The sequence below is a fragment of the Archocentrus centrarchus genome, chromosome 13, assembly GCF_007364275.1.
Source record: "Archocentrus centrarchus isolate MPI-CPG fArcCen1 chromosome 13, fArcCen1, whole genome shotgun sequence".
NCBI classification, from domain to species: domain Eukaryota; kingdom Metazoa; phylum Chordata; class Actinopteri; order Cichliformes; family Cichlidae; genus Archocentrus; species Archocentrus centrarchus.
This window is the reverse complement of record NC_044358.1, coordinates 24253554-24266445: the sequence shown is the minus strand read 5'-3', so window position 1 is coordinate 24266445 and position 12892 is coordinate 24253554. Positions and strand designations below refer to the sequence as shown.

Here is a 12892-nt window from a genome sequence, read left to right as displayed (position 1 = left end):
GATACACACATCCTTGCATAATTTTACTGTTTAGTTGCTCCTTTTTAAAAATACACACACTTGAATTATTAGTCAAATCTACTTCAGTCACACACAAAGTCACACATACAAAAAAAAAATCTGCCTTCTTGAAGACTTCAGTGGTAACTTATGATGTTTGAAACAGATGTTCCATTTCATGATAATTTGTGAGGCTCAGTGTAGTAGACTTTATAACAAAAAGCTGAATATATTGTAATCAGTGTGCCTAATAAGTGTTTTTCCTCACTCAAATTTCCTGAATAAAATAGGGATTTGTATGCATGGTAGTTTAGGAGGCAGATTCAATTTAATGAGCTCATTACAACTTTAATGTTATAGTGATCGACTCAAGGCAGGAATAATACAATTAACAGTGTCACAAATTATTGACTGCAGTATCAGGGGGATTTTATATTGCAAACAGTATATTGAGGACTCATTGACTATACATCACAGTGTTTAACTAGAGGGAAAATGCATGCCAGTTGCTTCTAAGAGCAAAGATGGGTAAACGACTCTCGAGTCTGAGCAAGCTGTCCATCTTTGCATGTGAATATGCACGAGGACAAGATTTTTGTTGCAGGAAGCTTTCTGAGTTCCATTTGTAGTCCGGGTTATGTTGACCAGTAGAGTCTGAGCAGGCTTTGTGTTGCATGCAGGTCCATCTGGAGCGCTTAAAAAAAGATGGGATTTGCCACAATGCACTGGTTAATAATCGCCTACAGTGTGAAGATGATTTTGTTTCTGTATGTATCTGTATGTGTAAGTAGTGTCCAGAAATCACAAGTTATGGCTCTGATTATTAAATTTGATAACATTTTTATTTGATAGGTATGATGTGGTTAAAATACTTCCAATACACAATATAAAACTGATGTGCTACACGAAGAGTTTGGAGCTAGTTCTAATTTCAAATCCTTGCCCCTGCTTGGACTTTTGCATCCACAATACATAAATAAAATTCTACAGTAATCAATTACTTAAAACCACAGTACAATATAGATATCTGCTGACTACACTATAAGCCCCAAAGGTTGGCCAGTGGTTCCAGAGACAAAACGAGACAAATTAGCTGGGTTCCCAGATTGCAGAGCTATAGGCTGGAGACTGTTAGATTAGCTTAGCTTGATGACTAAAAACAGGCCTAAGGCTAAATCAGCCTACCAACACCTCCAAATGCACACCCAATAGCCCCAACATTAAAACCACCCTACCTAGGATTGTGTACATCCCCCTCTTGCAGCAAAAGCACCTCTGACCAGTCAGGGACACCGGACCTCACGGGGTGTCCTCTGGTGTCTGGCACTCTGAAACTGGTCACAAGTGCCACAACCCTTTGGTCTGTGTTGTTGTTAAGGTATGTGTTTAAAAGCATTATTCACCTGAATGCAGAGCACTGTGTTGTGATGAGATTATCGATGTTATTCCTTGATGGAGTTGTGACTCAATGGAAGCTTGTTTCTGCCACTGAAAAAAAACATTGTTTTGTCATCTATAAATTAAAATTTCGGATTGTAATCTCTAAATTTCAATTTAATTAATAACTTGAAGTTTCAAGTTATTTTCTCAGTTTCGAGTTATTTTCTCAGATGTTTGAGTAACTTGAAATTTTGAGATATAACCTGAAATTTTGACTTACACTGAAAAAAAATTTTTTTTTCAGTGGCGGAAACAAGCTTCCATATCGTCATCCGCAGAAACCTGTAATTTATGGTATTTAAGAAAAGAAGAGGAAGAAAGAAAAAGGATTAATACTTTTAGACTGGTAACAAAGAAACACTTGCAAAAGTGCACACAGTGTTGTGCTGCTGTGTTTAAATAATTGTCCCACATTTAATATTGACATGTTTACAGTCTCTGTGTCTGATTTGTGGTCACAACTATTGCAGTCAGGGCTGACCTATGTGTGATCCACTGGAGCACATGAGCCTTCCCCCAGTCATTGCAGAAATGTGATCATGATAGTGTTTTCACTGGATTCCAGTATTTGATGTGAGCTTTTGGGAATGATGACACCAGAGGACAAACTTATATTGAACCCAGCAGGGAGGCTTTAGTCCTGGTCTCACTTTGCCATCTTTTCCCTGTCATCTCTCTCTGCACCTCCTCCTGCTCCTCATCCTCTTTCTCCTCCTCCTTCCTCCCTTCCTCCCTTCCTCAAGGAGAGCAGTTCTGCTCTGCAACTCACAGAGCTATTTTTGGTCCTTTGTGCTACTTGCTGTTAAAGACGCAGTTGCAGTTGTTGGTGCATCAAAGAAATAATACACAGCAAGCATTTAAGTGCATTTGTCTGTGTGTGTATATACATATATGATATGGTGTGTGTGTGTGGTGTGTGTGTGTGTGTGTGTGTGTGTGTGTGTGTGTGTGTGTGTGTGTGTGTGTGTGTGTTGTGTGCGCGTGCGCGCATCTGTGTGCAGGTCAGGGAGAGAGTATTTATCCCAAGTGACATGACTGATGGGGGAGGGAGAGTACAAATAAGGGTGGAGTGTGCAGGATGCTGACTACAGGCCTTTTAAGTAAGAGAGGTATGAGTAGCTAGACACACTCGCTGCTGATCTGCTAAAATATCTTCTAATCTTCTGTCTTCATGGGTCTCTTACTTTTCTTTCATACATCCTCGGTTCTTTCTCTACTGTCTCCCTCCTCCCCGTGTGGCTCCGGCAGTAATGATGCGGGAGCCGATGCGTATTGGACAGCAGAGCCCTGGCAACAACACCATAACACTGCCTTTCCATGGTGACATGGGCACTGCTTCTGTGCTACTGAGTCATACAGCTGCTAGCCGCTGTCAGCTGCGGCGTAAAATGTCAGTCCCCTAATTTGGAGTATTGTGTGTGTGAAAATAGCAGCTGAAGAAATGCAGGAAAGGCTCAGGGAGGGCTTGGACTCTCTTTTTCCCCCTGGAATGATGAATCTTGCTGAAAATGCGGGGTGCTAATCATTAAGTATGTGATTATATGACTCATACCCTCACTGGTGGGATGTTTGCATTTAGCCTTGTAATGCCCAGAAGGGAAAAGCTTGGGAAGAAAGTGAGACAGAGGAAAGAGGTAGCAGGTCAAAAGAGTGGGAGGATAACAGGGTGGAATAGATCAGGTAGTGAAGAGAGAATAAGCTTGGGGACCAGAGAGAGAGAGAGAGAGAGATCGAGTGGAGACTGATGGGAAAAAACAAGAAGGAGAGCGCAGGGGGGATAAACAGTGGTTCATCTCAGTTTAGGGTTACACCTCAGCTCATTGTCCAGGTGCGCTGGTCTCAGGTGTCCTCTTCAAACCGCCGACCACTTGGCAGCACCACGGTTACAGAGCAGCTCAGGCCCCCGAGCTTCTCCTCTGTCTCCCATCAGCCAGCCAGTAAATAATCTTCATACTCCCAAAGAGAGGAAAAAAAAAATCATCAAGGCAAAACGTGACACATCTGATAGATCAAATCAGTGTTTGAAGCGTTGTGCAATTTTTTTTTTTTTACAACACAGGAGTTTTATTTTTGGCTCAGATGCTTTCTTCTAAATTTATCCCATCTCAGTTGAAGCGTTTGCAGCGGGTCTTTTAACCTGCTGAGTGTTGCTGTCGTTAGGGCCCACAGCGAGCGGGTGAGTCTGTGTAACCGGGATAATCTGATTACCGTGACCTCCTTAGAGTGATGTCACAGCATGTTTGTGGGTTGGCAGGTCAATGCCCCCGTGGTCATGCATTACCTGTCACTCTGATCCTGGATCAGCCTCTAAGTTCTCAAAGCATAGGGCACCAGTCGTCCTCACTTGGCTCAAATGTAGAATCAAAGCAAGTAGAAAAGATTCAGAATGTTAATGTAAGTATGTGCAACAATATCTGCAGCCAACTGTTTTGAGTACCCAATCTGTGTACTTAAAATAGCGAGCATAAACAGATGGATGCACATCTGTATTTCTCATCTTTAATTTTAGTTGTCTGACCATTTTATGTCTTTATTAGACAGAGAAAGGATGGCAGGAAATGTGGGCGAAAGATAGAAGAAACCTCTTGAATGTGCTCAAATCTCCCTGAAACATTTTTAAGGCTTCATTCGACCATTAAAAATTATGATATGCAACATATTGCTGATTTTAATTTATTTACAGGGTTCAGGGATAAGTGATGAAGTAGTTGAATAAATGCTGTTAAGAGTTTGTTGCACCGGTTGCGATATTCGTATGTAAATTGGTGTGTCCATGTAGTGCATTTGTGATTTAGCCAGTTTATTGACAGCACAGTGTTACAGTTTTGTCAGTGTTGGAGAAGCTTGTCTTTATTCTGCTCAATAAATTGTTTTATACTCTGTTAAGCAATTGTGACTTTATGGTGTTAGGCTGTTAAATAAACCCATAGTCCCCATATGAGGACATTATTTTTGGCTTCTGCTCAAAGACAAAGCATAGTTTTTATACTTATCAAGTCCAACTAATCCCAAATAGCTTTGAGAAATTAAAAATGCATCCCAAACAAGAGCCTGGGTCTGAGGAGGTTAAGGTAGCCATCTGGAAAGCGTGGCTGAGGTCACTTTTAAAAAGGAGTGGGGACGTTCCTGGATTATAGCTCAATATAGAAGTTCTTGAAGTGGTTTTTGTACTGTAGTGCAGTGGCGTGAGTTGTCTATCAATTGGAAGGTTGGTAGATCAATACCACATTTGTCCAGTCTGCATGCCGAAATATCCTTGAGCAAGTCCCTTAACCCCAAGTTGCCCTAGCTGCATCCACTGGAGTGTGAGTGTGTGAATGTTAGAATTCATAAAAGCACTGTATGAGTGTGTGTGTGTGATTGGGTGAAGTATAGTATAAGTAGTGTATAAGTACCTTTCCAGTTGTCAGTAATGTCTGGAGGCTGGATCTGAACCACAGTGTCCCCACACTGGTGATGTACCTCACCCAACTAGGTGACATAATTCATGGTTATCACCTAATGATGTCACCGTGTTGCCCCCTGAAACCTTTATGAATCGATTCCCTGAACATGTGTGGAGCCGGTCTCACTGAGGCAAAGTAAAAATACAACTGAACAGATATCTTTTGGAGCTGGACTGTTATAATCAGCAGTTCATCAAACTATATTGAAGGTCAGTTACTTTTCTGCCTTTCAACCATTTCATTTGAGTCTCTTTTTTTTTTTAAATCAACGTCCAAAAGATGCATTTTTAATATAGTCCATGACAGTTTACTGCTTATGAGGACTTATTGAATGTTCCAGTAAAATTGAGTATGTGAGCCTTGGGTTAATGCTATTACTTTCTGTTTCACTCCCATTACCACTACATAAGTCTGAGTCATGGTTCATGTACATCACTGACAGTCACTGACACTCTATACATACAATATGAGGCTCTGTAGAAGCAGTGAGTCAGCTGCAGGTAAGACAATACAGGTGAGCTGCTCACCTGTCTCTGCAAAACACAGGCTGGAGCATATCTGTATCGTGCTCTGACATACAGTAAATGTTACCTAGTTTGACTGTGTTCCACTGTAGACATTCACAATATTTGTCCTTTGCTTTAAACGTCTGTTTTGATAACATTATTAAAATCTGTAACATATAGGTGGAGGTTTTCTGGTCCCAGATGAAGCTCCTATAATATTTAACCATGAGCGCAAAAAGACTAATACTATAGACACACACAATAAAGAGAGCACAGTTGACAGTACCTGCTGTTTTGACTGCTGTAGCTTCAAATGGAAGCCATGTTTACACAGTCAACAATCATGTGAATAGTTGGAGCCCCTTGTCTCAAAGCTGCCTTGTTGAGTATACTGCCTGCCCTAAGAGTATTTAAATTACAACGTAAGATAACAATAATTAATTTAATAAATTTTTCTTTCTTTTTTCTTCTGTTTTGCTCGATGTATTACACTATAGCAACGTGACATCAAAACGGTATTGCGCGCAAGTGCTGTAATAGCTACTTAAAAGATTAGCGAGCTGAGATATGGCGTATAGTTACCGTCATTGAAAAGCCTGTCTGGGTGTGTATGTGTGAGAATGAAAGAGTGAGTCTGTTGAGGAAAGGATTAGCGTGGTGGACAGTGTGGCTGCTAATCCCTCAGAGAGACAGAGCAGAGGCCAAGGCTGTGACTACTGGGCTAGCGTGAGCTACCGATACTAGGAATGGGGCACAAAATTGTTATCATGCCACAGCCTTTGAGACTGACTCACCCACGACTTCAACTGAATGTTAATGCAAATATCTAATTAGCCAATCACATGGCAGCAACTCAGTGCGTTTTAGACATGTAGACATCATCAAGATGACCTGCTGAAGTTCAAACGAGCATCAGAATGAGGGAAGAAAGGTGATTTAAGTGACTTTGAATGTGGCGTTGTTGATCTAAGTATTTCAGAAACTGCTGATCTACTGCAATTTCCTGCAGTTGTCCAAAAAAAGAGAAAATATCCAGTGGGCAGCAGTCAGAGGTCAGAGGTGAATGACCTTCAAAAAATTTGTTAAAACCAGGTGCATAGAAGAGCATCCTGAAGTGACCTTGAAGCAGATGGGCTACAGTAGCACAAGACCACACTGGATGCCATTGCTGTTAGCTAAGAACAGGAAACTGAGGCTACAGTTCACAAGGGCTCACCAAAATTGGACAACAGAAGATTGGAACAATGTTGCCTGGTCTGATGAGTCTTGATTTCTGCTGCATCATTCAGAGAGTAGGGTCAGAATTTGACAGCATGAAAACATAAATCCATCCGTCCTTGTATCAACAAGTCACAATGGTGTTGGTGTAATGGTGTCAGGGATAATTTCTTTGCACAGTTTGGGCCCCTTTGTACCAACTGAGAACCATTTAAATGCCACAGCCTATCTGAGTATTGTTCCTGACCGTGTCCTTCCCTTTATGATCACAGTGTGCCCATCCTTTGATGGCTGCTTCTAGCAGGATAACACACCATGTCACAAAGCTCAGATCATCTCAAACAGGTTTCTTGAACATGACAATGAGTTCACTGTACTTAAATGGTTTCCACAGTCACCAGATGTCAATTGAATAGAGCACCTTTGGGATGTGGTGGAATGGGAGATTCACATCATGGATGAGCAGCCAACAAATCTGCAGCAGTACAGCATTGTATAGCAATATTTTGCGTGGTGATATTGTATCAATACAGGGACACCATGTATCGCAATTTTATTAAATAAATTAAAATACTCTGGGAATACAGTGTCATGCTCCAGCATCCTGAGATAGTGTTAGCCAAACACTGAGCTGATTAACTTTCAGTTATTAAGAGATTAGTTGTTATTTGCACACAGTAACGGCCAGGTGTAGCTAAGAAACAGTGTGGACACTAAAAAAAATGGTGTTTGTTTGGCTGTCAGAGTATTGTATTTGGTCTTCTTATTTCATCATCAGGGCGGTACCCACTTACAAACAGCAAGGTCTATTTCAGAAGTTTTCAAACTATCAGGGAGGTTCAGAGTGAGGTAGGTATACTGTATGAGGTGCATGCAAAGCAACAGGGAGTTAGTTTTCATGGTTTAACTTCCGTATATAAATGTGATGTTAAATAGTGTAGAAAGAGATAACATGAGATATGCTTACTTTTCAAATTAGGCCACACAGTAATGTTATATGTCACATATGAAAATATTAAGCCAATTACATCAACCTAGATTACCCAGTACTGTCACTTAGTTTAGTATAATCAGATATCTTTCGCTGAGCTGTCAGTGGATGACTTTATAAAGATGACAAGCCAATATAGATGTTTTAACCATTTCACCATCCATCCATCCATCCATTTTCTTCGCTTATCCGGGCCGGGTCGCGGGGCAGGAGCCTAAGCAGAGAAGCCCAGGCTTTCCTCTCCCCAGCCACCTCCTCTAGCTCATCTGGGGGGACCCCAAGGCGTTCCCAGGCCAGCTGAGAGATATAATCTCTCCAGCGTGTCCTGGGTCTGCCGCGGGGCCTCCTCCCGGTGGGACATGCTCTGAACACCTCACCCACGCGGCGGCCAGGAGGCATCCTAATCAGATGCCCGAGCCGCCACAACTGGCTCCTGTCGATGTGGAGGAGCAGCGGCACTACTCTGCGCCCCGCCCGGATAGCTGCACTCCTCACCCTATCTCTAAGGGAGAGACCAGCCACCCTTCGAAGGAAACTCATTTCTGCCGCTTGTATTCGTGATCTTATTCTTTCGGTCACTACCCAAAGCTCGTGACCATAGGTGAGGGTAGGAATGTAGATCGACCAGTAAATCGAGAGCTTCGCTTTTACACTAAGCTCCCTCTCTTCACCATGACAGACTGGTGCAGCGTCCTCATCACTGCAGAAGCAGCCCCGATCCATCTGTCATCTCCCTTCTCCCGTCACTCGTGAACAAGACCCCGAGATACTTGAACTCCTCCACTTGGGGCAAGAACTCGTTCCTGAGCCATTTCACAACAGAATTAAATATAATGTGACAGAAAAATAAAAGAGGTGTAAACAGAGAAAAATCAGAAGTCTACCTTCTTCTAACTGATGACATGGCATTAACAAGGGTTAGGGTCATATGATCAGTATTTAAAGACTAGTTCAAATTTTAACGATGTAGCTTAGGTCAACAAAAATATTCATGATACAGTTATAATGGCCTCATGTTAGCCAGTGTCAAAAAAGTTCTTTAAAGAGAATCTACTATGCTCTTCCTTGTTTATAAGCAGAATACGTCCTTGTTAAGTTTGATAATTAGGCCTGCTATGTCAAGTTTATGACAGTCTGTGTTGTCTTGGCTGATATCACATTGTCCTGACTCTTTTAAGTGTTCATAAACACTCCTTTATGTTTATTCAGGTGGTATGTTGGTCTTTTCCCCACCCTTCGTACAAAACGATCACTGTTTGAAAACTACCTAACATCACATGAACAACTGCACTGGTCTTTAGATTAAGGACCCTGCCCCCCCTTTTTAGGGTCTAACAGCAAATCAGAATATTAAGATGCTTGTTTTCTTTTTCTTTGTTTCTCTATGCAACCCTGAGTGCAGCAGCTCTGTCAGCCCTAATCATTGTCTACTGATCTTAAGCTCAGGCTACCCGCCTTTGGTTTTGACAGCTTACCTGAAAGGCGAAACTCAAGGTAAAAGGAGCCAATAACGTGGTTTTGTGGGAGTATTTTATCTGAATAGTTATATCAAAGTGAAGCTGTTAAAATACATGATACCACTAGATTAAGGTGTGCTTTCTGTATTTTATTCAGCATGTCTCCAAGCTTGGTGCATGTACAGTGAGTACGTAGGCCTATGTGTGTATGGAGGTCAGGCTGCAGGACATGCTAGCTCAAGGATAGAAAACTCACACTTGTGCTATCACACATGTACACACGCACTTATGTACATGCTACAGCAGAGCAACAATGACCCCATTCTCACACAGCAGCCCAAGATAGAGAGAGAGCAGAGCTCACAAAGGAAGGAGTCACTGCAGCGGGAATGGAGGGGGGGCGAAGGATGGGCGATGCTGGCAGCGAGGGCCGACTGTAGTCTGTGAATGACAGAGTAGAGATGGATGAAGCAAGGCAGGATGGGTAGGAGAGCAGAGCAGGAATGCAGTGATTGTAGAGAAACCCCTGCAGGCTCGGCAGGGAATGGAAATGGAAAGATGGATGGGGGAGGAAGGGATAGGGAGAAGTAAAAGGCCAGTTTGAGAGGAGGTCAAACTATTTTTCTTTCTCTCAGTGAGACAGATCCAGACTAAGGCTAACATTCCTGCTGCACTGAAGGCTACAGTTCTTTGCTATGTGTCTGTATATCTGTGCTATAGGCCTGATTATAACTGATATTCTTCAAGTCAAATGAGCAAATTATATAACAAGTGCAGATTTATGAAAATTATCCTGTGTAGTTTTGTTAACAAGTCAAATTCTAATAATGCTGCTTTTATTTTCTTTAATTTAATTCTTTCCATCCATCCATCCATCCATCCATCCATCCATCCATCCATCCATCCATCCTCTTCCACATATCCAATAATTAGTCACCTAGCAGCTAATGATGGGTGGTTCAGCACTGAATTACTATGTACCCCTGACAGCATCGTTCCCAGGGTAATTGAAAATCTTGGAGCCATTTCATCTTTAGTTCTCCCAGCTGTGAAAAATCTGAGTGTTACTTTTGAACAGGTGTTCAACTTTGAAAAGCATGTTGGCTCTCTTGTACAAACTTTCTCATCTTAAATATATTGTGTCTCAGTCTTGACATGGAAATGATTATACATGTTTTTATTTCATCGCATCTTGATTATCATAATTCATTATTCCTTTGCCTGATGTGGCTATGAGGCTTCTTTCGCCAGGTTCTCTAAAAGGTCCCATGTGACCGTTCCTGTCACGTTACACTGGCTCCTAATAAAGTTTAGGGTTCAATTCAAGATTCATTCCATTCATGGTCAGATGCCTCCCTATATTAGTGAACTACTACATCCATATGCAATTACTAGGTGTCTGTGATCAGCTAATCAATACTTGTTGGTGGAACCTATAGCAGGTCCAGATTAAAGACAAAGAAACTGTACTTTTGAATTTGTGGAATCGCTATGATTAGGCTTAAGATCTGTGGACACAGTGACACCCTAAAAAGAAGCTTTGACCCACCTGTGCAGGTGGTTGGTAAAAAAAACAACAAAAAAATAAAACTAATGTTTTGGGGGCTGCTTGGTCCCACTATGTCTTGCTAGATTAAACCTAAAATGAGTGTTCACTGACTGGTTGCAAGTGGTTGTTTGAGGTTGATGTCAGTTGCTAGGAAAATGATTGCTAAAGATCCAGTCACACAGGCTGACAGACCTGTCAGAGACTCCCCGGCAACCACCTGTCATTAAGGAAAAATGTATATTCTCCAACCTTTGGCCAAAAATGTCCCTGTGATTGCTTTGGTCATCGTTTGAGTGGAAATGATGGACTTGTCTACAAACACTGCCAGTGAAACTAGTGAAACTGAAAAGTGCGACCCAAACCGGAGATGGAGACCCTTCACCTTCAAAGCCTGCATTATGCTGAAGCACAACTTTTACTCTGGCAAGCGAACCGTCTTCATATCTAGTTTGTGTTGCACTTTATCTTGCTAACTGCTCAGCTAGTAGTTAGCGAGAATTTACAGACAATTGAAAAACTACAGGCAATTGTGGCATTCTACTAGCAACCAAACAAGAGCCAGAAACATCCAGGAACCACTGCCAACCAGTGTGGGGAATATACGTTTTTCCCATAACTATGTGGTTGTACATATCAAGGTGATGGACAACTTGAGCACTTGTGCATGACATCACGTGAGAAACCTTAATAGGAAAACCCATCTAATCCAATTGGTGTTATTTTTCTGTGGTTATATAAAGACCAAACACAGCAAATTTCAAATGAAAAGAAAAAAAAATGCAGCGTATCTACCCCTCTTTAAGCACATCTGGAGCCCACATCAAGTGTGGGCAAAATCAGGTTTTTCTGTCAGCTCTGTCTCAGACTCATCTGAGTGTTAAAACTTATTTTACACTTTCTGAAGTGCTGCTGCAGCATATTGATTTCTCCACTCACAGAAGCATGTGAGTGGACTCTCAGTGGACTCTCCAGACATGAGTATAGTAAGAGTGCAGAAGCTGATTTAGTTGTTCTCTCTACCTCATTTTCTTTCTCTGACATGTGTCTGTAAGTGGCTTCAGATATCTCTTAGTAAAAGTTTGGTTAGTTTTAGATATTTTATTAATCAAAATCTAAAACACTGACTATGCCTAGATCCACACGTACATGGCTATTTTTCAAAACAGATTTTTTTACTTTTATTTTGAAAAACATCTCCATCCACATGAAAAAAACAAAACAATGTTAAGTGCTTTCAGGAGCATGCCAAAGCAACAGGTGGCAACATAACCCTAAATGTATAGACATGTTGGCCAATTGGAAGCCTAGAAACAACAAACAGTGCACAGTTTGACATTGAAAATGAGAGTCGGATACCTTAGATTACCAAACTCAGCCCGCGGGCCGCTTCTGGCCCCGCCCCCTACTTCTGGTCCGCGAATTGATGTCAAAAATAACATACAATTTGGCCCTTTAAGTTACTTTTTTGACATTTTGTCTTCCCCTCCAATTAATAGGGTTAAGCAAAGTGTAAAAAAAGTAACTTAAGGGCCAAATTGTATATTATTTTTGACATCAATTCACGGACCAGAAGGGCGCGGGGCCGGAAGGGGCCCACGGGCCACAAGTTTGGGCACCCCTGCTTTAGATGTTCCAATCTTTCATTCCATCACAGAAAACAGAGTTTCTAGAAGTCTTCAGCCTGGATGGAGTTTTTAAGAAGCTCTATTGTTTATGTATGGACAAAAGGCAAAAACGTATAGAAAAAAGTAATGTTTACCAAGTACCCATGTATGCATGGACAGGGCCTATGACGACTTTACTGTAGTTTGTTGTTGATCAGAGTATTATGAAGTTACCAATTCATCTATATTTTAGTGTTAAAATGTACTGAAATGCAAAATTCATTTAAAGATACCTTGGGTTTTTAAAATGTATTTTTTAGTGATATAATTAAAACAAAGTAATTTTATTTTGTAAGAAGTATCAAAATTGTTTAAAAATTGTAATTTGGTTTATATAATTTTTTCATTTATAACTCCTTTTTGCTTAAAATTGATTGAAACCCAAATAAAATAATAATTACCATGCTAATATTTATAACAGCTAGACCTGAGAACTTTCTCAGAAAAGGTGAAACCCAAAGTATTTTTAATTACTTGCATACAATAACAGGAGTGGCCCTACAATCTCATTGTACATCCGTATAATGACAATAAAGCATTCTATTCTATTCTATATTTGTGTACCCTATACTAGCAAGGCACTACTTTATTTTTAGTATCACATTGATATGGGATTTTCAC

At 41.0% G+C, this 12892-nt stretch overlaps 1 protein-coding gene across 1 annotated transcript in view; it reads left to right on the top strand.

Moving 5' to 3' along the window:
• Positions 1-12892, top strand: part of map3k10 (mitogen-activated protein kinase kinase kinase 10) — a 53983-nt gene that overhangs the window by 3234 nt on the left and 37857 nt on the right. The gene's annotated exons all lie outside the window — the stretch shown is intronic.